This window comes from Dermochelys coriacea, chromosome 8 (genome assembly GCF_009764565.3).
Source record: "Dermochelys coriacea isolate rDerCor1 chromosome 8, rDerCor1.pri.v4, whole genome shotgun sequence".
In the NCBI taxonomy this organism is placed as follows: Eukaryota; Metazoa; Chordata; order Testudines; family Dermochelyidae; genus Dermochelys; species Dermochelys coriacea.
The window spans coordinates 51456832-51469049 of record NC_050075.1 but is presented as its reverse complement, the minus strand read 5'-3'; the positions used below and the strand labels follow the sequence as shown (position 1 = coordinate 51469049).

Genomic DNA, 12218 nt, shown 5'->3' with positions numbered 1-12218 from the left:
AGGCCAATAAAATTGTCCATCCCACTACAGAACCTTTGCTTTGAGCTAGAGCTCTTTTGTCAGCCAATGTACATCCCTGATAACTACAGAAGGCAACATTGTGAATTGCTCCAGCAATTCTATTCTGAATCAACATGGAATGGGACTGTAAAGATATCCAACTCACCACAACCAATTCCCTTTAAAAAAAAAATTTGGCATGTAGGATATAGAAAGATAGCGGCTGTGTTTACTTTAAAGTGGCCAGGTTTATGAGTGATAAAGAAAATCTGAAAAACAATCCTTGGATACAGAATACGGACTGAAAAATGTATTGTGTTGAGTCCTGTGTTTTGTAAAAACCACGTTACTCTCTGGAACAGATGAGTAAATTAATTCACTATGAAAGAAGCAAGCCAACGGGCAAGAGTGTCACAGACACAGCCCAAGGAGACAAGATACATCTAATGCATACGTGCCTACAATCAAGCACTGGCCAGAGGCTCAGGCTCTTGTGGGATGTCTCAGGTCATCTCCAAAATCTCAGTTCTCCTGATGATGCAGTGGTTGTGGGTACACTCCAAGAGCTGCAAGCACCGCAACTACTCAAGTGATATTGAATAGACTTGGAGAGAAAGTTGGATCGTGCCCAGGCAGGCCAGAAAAGGGAGTTCATGGGCTTCAAAGTTGTCCAGATTCATTTATAAGCAAGGAATATTTTACAAACAAAGTTTCCATTCAACATTTCCCATCTCTATCCTCATCCCCTTAGGAGACAGGAAAACCAGAGGACCACGAGTAAGTCAGAAGACAAGAAAGTCTCCTGCTTTCCGGTTTCTTACTGTAGTCAAGTATGGTTCAACGCCTTCATTGAGAGACCAGAAAAACAGCAAATGGAAGAAAGTTCTAGGATTCAGAGAATTTCACCCCCCTATTCTCCAGTATGATTTTAAATCATCAAATAAAAGCTTTGTGTTGTCAGAAAAAGCTCCCATCGGCAGATCATACTCAGAGTGCATGATATTGTTTGTATCTGGGCATTTCTATTTACCAGTCACTGTGCCAGCTGACTTGGTCTCACAAGGCTTGGGCTAAAGAGCTGTTTAATTGCAGTGTAGATGTTCAAGGTCAGGCTGGAGCAGAGGCTGTGGGACCCCACAAGTGGAGAGGATCCCAGAGCTCAGGCTCCAACCAGAGCATCTACACTGCAATTAAACTGCCCCATAGCCCAAGCCCAAATCAGCTTACACGGGCCAGCCCTGGGTGTTTAATTGCAGTATGTAGATATATTCTGAATATCTAGGCACCAACATTTGTGTTCCCAGTACCTTCCAAATGTTGCTTTTTCCAAATCAATTGTTTCCTGGGTTGAACAGTCACCATATACACAAACTGAAGTATACCATAAACAGAAATGTCTTGCAGGTATATGGCAAGGAAAAAAACAGGGCAGCTATTTGGACATTTTCCTTCATTTGTAACTTTGTAATTTCTTCAGAAAAATGCACCTGATGAACTAGATCCTCAACTACACCACAGCTCTGCTCAGTGCAGCTGAGAGAGAGTAAAGAGGGCTATATAAAGACTTAGCAGAATGGTTTATATGTTATTATTTTGACAGAAAATATCAATGTTTGTTTTTAAGATTTTTTTTATTTTTACTGATTCACATTTTCACAGTTGGAGAAATTATGGAGGTCAGACAATAATTATTTAATGACAGTAGATGCAGAGATCCAAAAAGTTAAAGTTTTATAATTGTTAAAACACAAATTGTCAGCATCACACGTCACAACATACCAAGTAAATATCTTTAAATCAAACTCTAATAAGTTTTCAAGCAGCATTTTTCTTAACTTTATCTACCTGTAAATTCCAATTATTATTGGTGGAAATATTTTTTCATTGGTTTGTGTGCATGTTCAGAGTGAAATCAGTGTTTACTGACCTGAATTAATAAAAACCTAATGCTTCCAAGTCTAGCTATATACCACTTTCACTCTCCCCTAATCCCAGGGGCTGCTGAGGAGCCAGTTCAGTCCATGCCATGGTTCACAGCAGCTTCAGGCTTTCTTTATGTAGACTTGTAGTGATTTTCAAGGAGACATGACTGGGACATGCTGAAGGAATCTTCAGCCGTCTAGGGCAGTTTTACAACCCCTTTGCGTGGCCAAAGCTGCAGAATCTGGCCCAGTGTCTGATCGTCGGGATGATGTTTTATTTTCCCCTTTCCAAAGCCACATATTGTGATTTAGTGGTTATAGCAGGACACGCAGAAGAAATTTGCCTTTCCCTTGAGTTGACAAGTTAGAGGAGTTCAAATAATGTGTCATAACACACATAATGTATTTTATGTTTATTTCAATCAAAAGGGAAAGAGCTCTCCACATTTCACAGCAGATCATTAAAGATCTCACAGGTCACCTGTAAGATGAGCCTGCTTTGCCTTAAGAGTGACACCACTAAAAGTTTAGCAAGGAAGTGTGTGCAACATGGATTACTGATGGAAAAGTAAATTAACCTGCCCTTGTCAAAACTTAGTGTCATATTTGTGACAGCAATTAAGGCAAGTTTGATTTTTAAAAAAATCCAGCTAAGACTTCTTTCTCCTTCCATGACTGGTTAATTTTCAGCTTCTTGAGGAGATTTCACTCTGTCAGCTCTTCTCGTGTCACACAATTTTGCTATTCTGATCAGGGGATGCAGAAGTTTAAAAAAATATTTCATTCTGGCTAGGGAACTGGACATTTCTCTATTTTTAAAGCAAAAACAATTTTTATCTTCTTTTGGGTTGGTAAAACCATTCCGTCTTATTTTTCCCCCCACCATAAAGCAGCAAAGAATAACAACCCCAATTTTTCCTCCCTTTTTCAGTTTACTTCTAAGAAGAGGGTTGGTCCAGTCAAAAGGAGCTTAGAGCCACAAACAACTCATTCTGATCAAGGACAGAGAATCAGGTAAGGTCAGTCAGAAGAGTCATGGAACTCCAGCAACCCAGAAGTACAGTACTTACAGCAGTTTTTCTCAATATTCTTTTGATGGAACTCCCCTTTCTAATGAACTGGCAGATGACTCGCACACCCGCTTCCACCTATGTCTTCTCATGTCTTATTCGGAACACTTTCCTCTTTCTTTGCAGTCCATTTACTCTCTCATTCTTAAGTGCCTTCGACCTTTCTGTTCTCTAATTTTTTCTTTGCCGATTCTAACTATTCCTCAGTTTTGCTCCCCAGTTTTATAGTTCTCCCTTCCTGTTCCCCTTCAGCAGGAAGCTATATGCTGCTTAGAGTGAAGACTTCTGTTGTGGTTCCACATGTCCAGGTTAGTTATGCTCTTCCTATTTAGCTTATTATCACAGGAGCAGTGAAAAGTGAGGTCTGAACCACTGGCTGCTGCCTGCACCAAAAGCCCTATGGCTAGCTTCATTATGAACCATAGTGGAAACAGGGAAGGAAGGCAGGTTACTTTCAAGAAGCACTCCAGCTTCACTTTCAGCCTCAAGAGAACATTAATTATGGCATTTTTCCACCTGTCAGGTAGTTTCTCTTCCCTGTACTCCACCAGTTGGAGACCTCCATCTTACCAGGGAGGGCTAAAGAGCTATAGCCTTTTCTTTACATAACACATTACCTTGGAGCAAAGGACTGAACATTGTTTGGAGACAATTATGGCTTTATTTCAATTAAAAAATTAGACCCAATAAATACTCATTGAAATCTCCCTGGCAAATTATGGAAAACTGTTCAGGTTTTTTTTTTTCTTCAAATGTTTCATGTTTTGCACTGTCCTGCAGTCAATGTCAATTTATGACCACAGGAACAAAAAAAAAGGGGGAGGGAAGCACCACTAAGAGCAGCAATGGCCACAACTGCAGCCATCAAAGAAAGTAAAAGCAGGAGAGTCAGAATGGATCTTCAGATTGAGAAGAACATTAGTTTTCATTTTTATAGCTACACTGACTAAAGATTATTTTAATTAAGGAGTAGGAGGAACAGTAAAACATCAAGCAAATGTAGACACTAAAGTCAATTTAGGGACACAAGCAGAACCACTGAGACTGGGTAGGAGGCAACCAAAATAAATTAAATTAAATATATGAACTTAAAGCCTCCATTAGCATCTGGGGAAATTAGCTTTGTAGAAGTTTAAAAATACATAAAAGTATATGGAAGCTTGGTGTGGTTTATTCTATTTACTCAAACAATAGCTAAAATGATTTGAAAATGAATAGGTGTATTTCTGGTCAATTCTACAAAACCATGCTTGACAAGTATTCTAACAATTGCTATTAGGAATACTACGTTTTAGTAAAGATAGAGTGGTGGTGGGGGGGGTCGTTTTGTTTTTTAGTAATCATGCTAGCTGAAGACATCTTATAGTCTTCCCTTTGCAAAATTTTAGCACATTTTCTGAATGCTGTTTAAACACAGTTTGAAACCATAGTCAATGCAGATGCAAATCATGTTTGGACATAGGGTTTTGATTGCTCTTGAGCTCAGTCATAGGACCAGATCCCAGCATATGACCAGTATGGCAAGAGCGTATGCGTGCGTGCGTGTGTGTGTGAGAGAGACATTAAGTTGGAAAATACAGAGCTAGTTGCATCAGCATTATTCTAAAAAATGGATGCAACACAACACTAGTTAAAGGCAGAATGAGACAGACAATAGTTGATAGCTTGCCCAAGGACAGGAATGATGATCAGTCCCATTCCCCTCCCCCTCTGCTGCTATCCTACTAACAGCTTATTGAATGACAAGACGTCATTGTCATCTTTCCAGTGGCATTTCATTTATATCAACCAATCCGCCTGCTCATTTTACTGTAATTCATCTGCAAACTGATTTCCTATTGAACAGAATACCATAACCCATCAACATTTTTATGCCACACATTTCCAAAAAAGGATGCACTATATATATACACACACACATATGTAGGATAGTTAGCCTTTCTGCATGCATAACACAACACAGAATGCAAGCTATGAATTCAACTCTTAAAAAGTACCTTTAGTTGGGTGGGGAAGTTCAGACAAAAATTCTATGTTATGCTACTCTCAGTTTAAGAACTTCAGAAAGCAAAAGATGCGAAGCATTAACTCCTCCAATGACGACAAGCCCAGGAATCTCAAATCAGAAATCAGTTTGTTTAAATGTAAATGAAGAAAGAAAAGCATTTTACTAATTACTCTCTTCATTGATGCTGCCGTTGCTCATCAAATGAAAAATGGACTTTTAAACTGAAGGAAACCTTGTCTGGCTATCTCCATTTAGCTAAAGTTCAAGATATTCTAAACAATGGCTGGCTCTTCTCTGAAAAGTTAACCTAACAATGGCACAGTGAGTTCTGCGTTTATTGTGTCTTGATGATTTTGCATCAAATTTGTTTACTAAAAAGTTTACTAAAATTTAGAAATAAAAAGATGATTCTTCTAACTGCAAGCTCAGGAAACTCAGCCTGGGCTCAGAATCAAGCTGTGTTCTATATTTCTCATACAATGCTTCCAGTAATGAAGATGCTGGAAGCCAAACAAAGCCTTCAGCTACACCAATGCAACCCCACTGTCTTCAGAGTGATCTCATTTGGCCTTCAGAATCTATTGTTGTTGGTGGCATCCAAGACAGTTACTGTATCAGAGTTCTTCCACTTTGCTCAATCTAAGTCCTGTTACAGGCAAGAACGCCATCATTCCAGACCATAAACTCTTCATGGGAAGCATTTACATGGTCTGTTGTGTCGCGATAGATTAATTTGCAACTGGTTAGGCTGGGTCCCAAGCCATCCAAAGTCACCTATTACTCTGTCAATAGGTGAAATAACTGCAGTGAAAGAAACAGGCTCATTGGTCAACTGGAGAACATTTATTCAGAATATCTTCACCTTTCACCTCCTGTTTTTAACCACTGAGCATATGTGAACACAATCCCACGGCTCACAAGAATTCTTGGCATGAGGGCTGCTTTAATTCAATATTGATAATTTTGACCATACGTTCTGTTTATTTGGGGGAGGGGGATTGAATAATCCACCAGTCATTTAATCATTTGATTTTCACACTTAAATGTACTAATATAAGCTTTGATCATTTTTTTTAAATCTTCAAAAGATAATTAACAGTACAAGATACAAAATGCAGATTTTTTTGTGATTAATTTTTTTTGTTAACAGCAAACAATACGATATTTTGATCTATTTCAGTCACAGGATTATAATGGAAAACTCTCATTATTGTTTATAATATTTTGGTAGTTGCACAAAAAGCTTTAAGTACCTTCTAAGCACTAGAAGAGAAGCCCTGCTCCAAAGCAGTTTTCAAGAACATAAAAGGTTGTTACAAGGATGGAGAAAAATTGTTCTCCTTAGGACAAGGAGCAATGGGTTTAAATTGCAGCAAGGGAGGTTTAGAAAGTTTTTCCTAATGCCCAACCTAACTGTCAGAGTGGTTAAGCACTGGAATATATTGCCTAGGGAGGTTGTGGAATCTCCATCATTGGAGATTTTTAAGAGCAGGTTAGACAAACATATGTCAGGGATAATCTAGATAATACTTAGTCCTGCCATGAGGACTAGATGACCTCTTGCGGTCCCTTCCAGTTGTATGATTCTATGATTCCAAGAAAGAACTTGAAACCTAAAAAGGCAAAAGCAGATGAAGGGAGGGTTGAAGGGAAACAACATTCAAGAAAAGTAAGGAGGAAAATGGACAGGCATATGTCTTATTAGTTACATATTTACTTGTCGGTTTCAGGAGGGAATAGGGTTTTCCTTTTTGAAGTCAGGCACACTGAGTGTTAGCAATCACTTGGAATGTCATTGCTAATTTTATATTAACACCTTGAGCATCAGTAAGGCTTTTTTTTTTTTTAAACCTTGAGTATCTTAAGGATACTGAAGAATCTCACAGATTAACGTAACACTGCTATTTCTTTTTACAATAGAAGTACAGTTGCTGACTTACATACTTCAGCTACTAAAATATAAATATTCATGCTCAGTAACTAAACTATTCCCATTTAATCTGTACACAGACAAGTAAAAGATGACGCTGGTAGAAAGAGGAGTGCTGCAAATTGCTAGCCAGAACATCAATCTTTTCTCTTTATCAAGAGAATCTGCCTTCTGATCATCAGATTCACAAGACAATGTGCAGTCTTAGTGCAGGACGCACCATGGCTTCTTAACACATGGCCAGCAACTGCGGAAAGAAATACAGTCTTTCATTTTCAGCTAGTCATGAGATTGTACCCATTCCTTTAAAATACGGAACTAGCCACTGTGAGCCATGCCTTTGCCACCTCTTGGTTTAGTAGTGCATTTATAACCAGGATTGAAGGCAAACGCCACATGGAAAACTACAGTATGTTGTTCACAGTGATAGGACTGAAAAACAACTAAGCACTCTTAACTAGAGACAGAAATCCCACAAGAGGTGCTAGTCCCCAAACACCAAGTAACAGTAGCTAAACCAAGCGGTAGAGAGTAAGTTTCTTTACAGAAACTATTTTGCAACCCTTAAATATGCATATAATACCAAGTAATGGGTTGATACTGAAGAATATTTGGGTTGGAAAACATACATAGGCTCACTTATAAACTGTTCTTTTGGAACCAAAACAACACTTCATTACATTAGATCAGTGGTGCGCAAACTTTTTCAGTTGCACCCCCCACCACCACCATTAATGGAGTCTGTGCAGGCCCCCACACCATTCCTGCATTTCCAAGGCTTCCTCAGAGCTTGGGTTGAAGGCGGAGCTGGGGGTGGAACTAGGGATAGGGGAGGAGCTGGAGCTAGAGGCGGAGCTGGTCTGAGGGTGGAGAGGGAATGAGGGCAGAGCTGGACTGGGGGTGTAGTAGGGGGTAAAGTGGAGCTTGGGGGCGGAGCTGGTACTGGGGCAGAGCAGGACTGGGTGTTGAACAGGGTTGGGGCACAGCTAGCGAGGGGGTGGAGTGGGGCTGGAAGCATGGTGCTCCCTCCCCGCCCCCCATGGGGGCTGGCCCTAGGGTTGCCAACCCTCCAGGATTGCCCTGGAGTCTCCGGGAATTAAAAATTTATCTTTCATTAAAGATTATGTCCTGTGACGAAACTTCCAGGAATACGTCCAACCAAAATTAGCAATCCTAGCTGGCCCAGGTCCTGCTGCACGGCCACCTGAACATTCTTCCATGTTCAGGGGGTGGCATGTTCCATAATTTGAGGACCACTGTATTAGATCAAGTTTCCCTCATTGTGATATTGAAGACAAACTTGGAATTGGATTCCTCTGTTGAGCTCCCTACCTACAAAGGAGCACAAAAAACTAGATTTCTGCAATCTGGTTTGGAAAGAGGATAAACTGCAAGATATCTTGGCTATGTTTTCTTCCATTGTTTTAACTGGGTTTACTTAATCTACTTTTACAAAACTACTTTGCATCGAGTTTACAGTTATTGCTCTATCTAGTTGGTACTCTGTCACCTCTTACATTTTGTTACAACTCCAGCAACTGAAATGAAGGGAGGGGAAAAAAAAAACAAACTATTACTAGATTTGTATAATTTTTAACACTGTAATAAGAAAAAGCGATGTGCACATTTACATAAGCCTGCAAGAGCTGTTCATGCCAGAAAAGCTGCACACGTTTCTTAGTTTTTATTTTAAACACTGGTTGTAAAAATAAATTTTAATTTCCTAAATCCTTTTACAAAATAGTACCAAATGTGCCATTACCGTCTACTTTCCCTTTAATCCTCTTCCTATAAAAGATCCAAAGAAGCCATTGTATATGTATGTCACATCCATGCTCATAATTCTTTAAGTGTTTCTCAAACTAGTGCTGAAAATAGAAAAACATTAAGTTTGTGACCAAAACCCATGAAAATCAAGTATATTCAAATGAAGTCAACCACTTTAATCCTCCTTCTCCCTAGCTGTCTCTCCTCCATGTGATGGTCCTCAGAGTTCCCTTTCTTCATTCAGTACTTCCCCATGACCCATCCAGCTCCACTGTAAACAACTCCTGGAGTACCAGAAGTTTAAAACACTAATTGCTTAGTAATAAGCATTACTAGTCAAGTGATAAAAATGTTAATCGCTAAGCAGTTGGAGGAGATCCAGCCCTTGACAATAAAGATTAGTTAATTTCTTTTAATGCCCTTTCTGTGAAAGCTATCCAGTTCCTGAGTGTGTAGAAGCAGAAATATGCGTACAAAATTCTAGTTCATCTTCAGTATTTATTGCACTGAGAAAAAGGCCACTGAAGCATACCGCAACACTGCTTTATACATGAACTAAGCCAATTTTAGATTCAGTACCAGATATATTTTAATATATAGCTTCCAAGTTCTCAGGAAAAATCTTTCTTACTTTAGGTATTCAAAATTTCAGAAAAATCACCTCCTCTAATCACAGATAGACAGTCCAGGAAAATAGGGCATAACAGAGGGACATCTGGGCATGGCCTTCACTACAAATTCAGTACTGTGCCCTATAATGTGTTGTTTGGACAGACTGTATGCAAACACACACAGATATACCAAAGAAAAAGTTTATTCAACCAGCCATAGGAAAAAGCAATCTAGAGCTTTCTATATTCTTTCACTTTCAAAGCTAACTCAGACTGCATGACACACTAGAGCTGGAACTGTACATAAAGTGCTCTTGTGCCAACCATAATTGGTAAGTTAATAAGAGTCACAGATCCCTTTCAATTGACCCAAACATCACGCTACATAGCTAAATAGCCTCAAAGATGACTTTCCTTCCATTTGCTAGAAAGACATTTTTCAAAATGCTAAGTTTTGTTTATGCAAAGCTAAGTAATTAATGATGTAACATCCCCTTCCCATCTCCTATCACTGGGATCCATCTGCTTCCCGCTGCAAAACTTCCTGTAGGTGAAGACCACTTCTCCTTGACTACGTGTCTAGAACAGCGCACCTGACATATCTACATATGGCTGCTTCACATAAGTGAATGAAGACACTCAGGGGAAAAGCTGAGCAGAACCATAAAAAATTGCTGTGTTTGGGATCATTGTTATCTATTGAACCTGAATTAGTATTCCTCTAAATGCAACACTGCAAAGTGTTGATACGGCAAACTCTCAGCTAGAAATGCATGTCAGAGACTGGACCAATTTCTTAGTGCTTGCAGAAAAAGATCAGCAATTTTGAATAAATCAGAAAGCAAAGCTGGTTTCCAGTATCACAATGGGCCTGTGGACAAAATAAAGGGCAATATCCTTCTAGCTTAGTCCTCAGTCATCATGCAACTACACCACTGTCTGACATCTCTTCTCCAAGGCATCCAGTAGTCACAGGACTGGCCCATGTGTTCTACCCCCAGTGCTTTTCTTTTTACTGAGTTGACTTACAGTTGATGTAGCTACATCAGCATACATAGACCAGTGCAAGTTTCTCTAATGCAGGCCCCCAGTCCTGACTTGTAACAGTTGTTATTCCAGAATTGGCTTCCCCAATGCAGGTACTGCCAGCTGTGCTATGGACAAAAACATTCATGGGGCTTAACTTGAGACAAATCACTAAGACTTAAATTGAAATATGAAGTCAGATATCTAAAAGAAAAAGACTAGTGGCATTAACACATTTCACCTCCTTTAGTGACAATCTTTGTAAGATCCCTCTCAACTGAAAAGAAAATCTAAAATTAGCAACTGTTCTTATCCCTACTCTGATATCCATTTCTTTATGATTACAGATTGGGTTGAATACCATGTCAAATCTTCACCAACCTATTCACTTAGTCTTTTACTGAAATTGTTTTCCAGTAGGCAAAATTACCTTTTCATCTGCCCAATCCTCTTTTCACTTGAGACAGGGAAAAAGTATTACACTTGGAATCTTTTAAACCAACATTCTACCAGCAGTAGATAATATTACCAAATTTGATCACAGCATTAAGCAAACTAACTGCAAAGTTAGCATTACTGACCAAGGGAAAGGATTTATAGCATATGCATGTGTTAATGGATAAATATTATACCAGAGGCCCTGCTGACTGTGTTCAAACAAAATTCACATGGCCATTTTTCTCTCTCTCTCTCTCCATCCCCCTTCACATACAGCTGTAGTAAGTGACTACATCCTCTACACACAGGCTGTCAAAAATAATGAGACCTGATAATTTTAGCATCCACCATTTCATGCATGCACTACTGGAGACAGACACACCATATTAATGGGACATCATTCATCTGACATCAAAAGTCCTGGCTGCTGTAAGTAGGAAAGGGAAGGCTAAACATCCTGCCCCACAAGCAGCATCTGTAGAATATTCTTCAACTAAATATAGAAGGGGGGGAGATGAGGGAAAAGATAATAGAGCCTGTAATTGATGTTATCTAACAAAAATGGTGAAGTTATATAATTCAGTCTGACTTTTTTCAAAGTTCCAGACATATCCAAATTATTTTCTGTAAATTTACAGTGTGTACGTGTGCAGCCACGCACTACTACTGTTCCAAGTTGGACTTACATTTTAGAGCACTCAAACTTGCTGGCTCAGGGGTGTGAAAAATCACCCCCGAGTGCAGCAAGTCAGAGCGCTTTGAAGTGCTAGTGTAAACAGGCTCCGAGTGCTGGAAGCCACGCTCCCAGCGCTCGGAGCTAATCCCCTCGTGGAGGTGGATTATCAGGAGTTCTGGGAGACCTCTCTCCCAGTGCTCGCGCACGACCACACTCGCACTTCAAAGCGCTGCTGCGGGAGCGCCTCCTTGACAGCACTTTGAAATTTCCAGTGTAGCCATGCCCTTCCTCTGAAACAGCTACATATCGTTCACCTAGAAGGCAAGTTACTGGATTAAAAGGATTATTGATCTGATCCAGAATGGCAATTCCTCTGTTCTTATTATACATATAGCTAGCAGAATTTAGGAGCAACAGATACACTGACCAAAACCTCTCAAAACCACATGTGCAGAAATTGCTCTGATTTCACAGACTGTGTTTCATGAACTAACAATCCACAATAATAGAACACCTGAACACTGGTGACAGAAGCGTTCTAACAGAGTGAACAAACAGCCTTTTTTCCAGCATATTATCCCCATGAATCCCCCATACTATTCAAGCATACTATCCCATGAAACATATCTGAAGTTGTAACTTCTCAGAAACTGGAAAACCTGCAAAAAAGCCAACATCTTCATTCCAAACCAAGAAGTAAAATCAACCACTGCTCAAACAAACAGTATTCTCCAGTACCATTATACACCAATATATTATTATGGTATAAA

At 39.6% G+C, this 12218-nt stretch overlaps 1 protein-coding gene across 3 annotated transcripts in view; it reads right to left on the bottom strand.

Moving 5' to 3' along the window:
* The window catches only part of RASAL2 (RAS protein activator like 2), a 276480-nt gene that overhangs the window by 187394 nt on the left and 76868 nt on the right, over positions 1–12218 (bottom strand). The window lies entirely within an intron of this gene.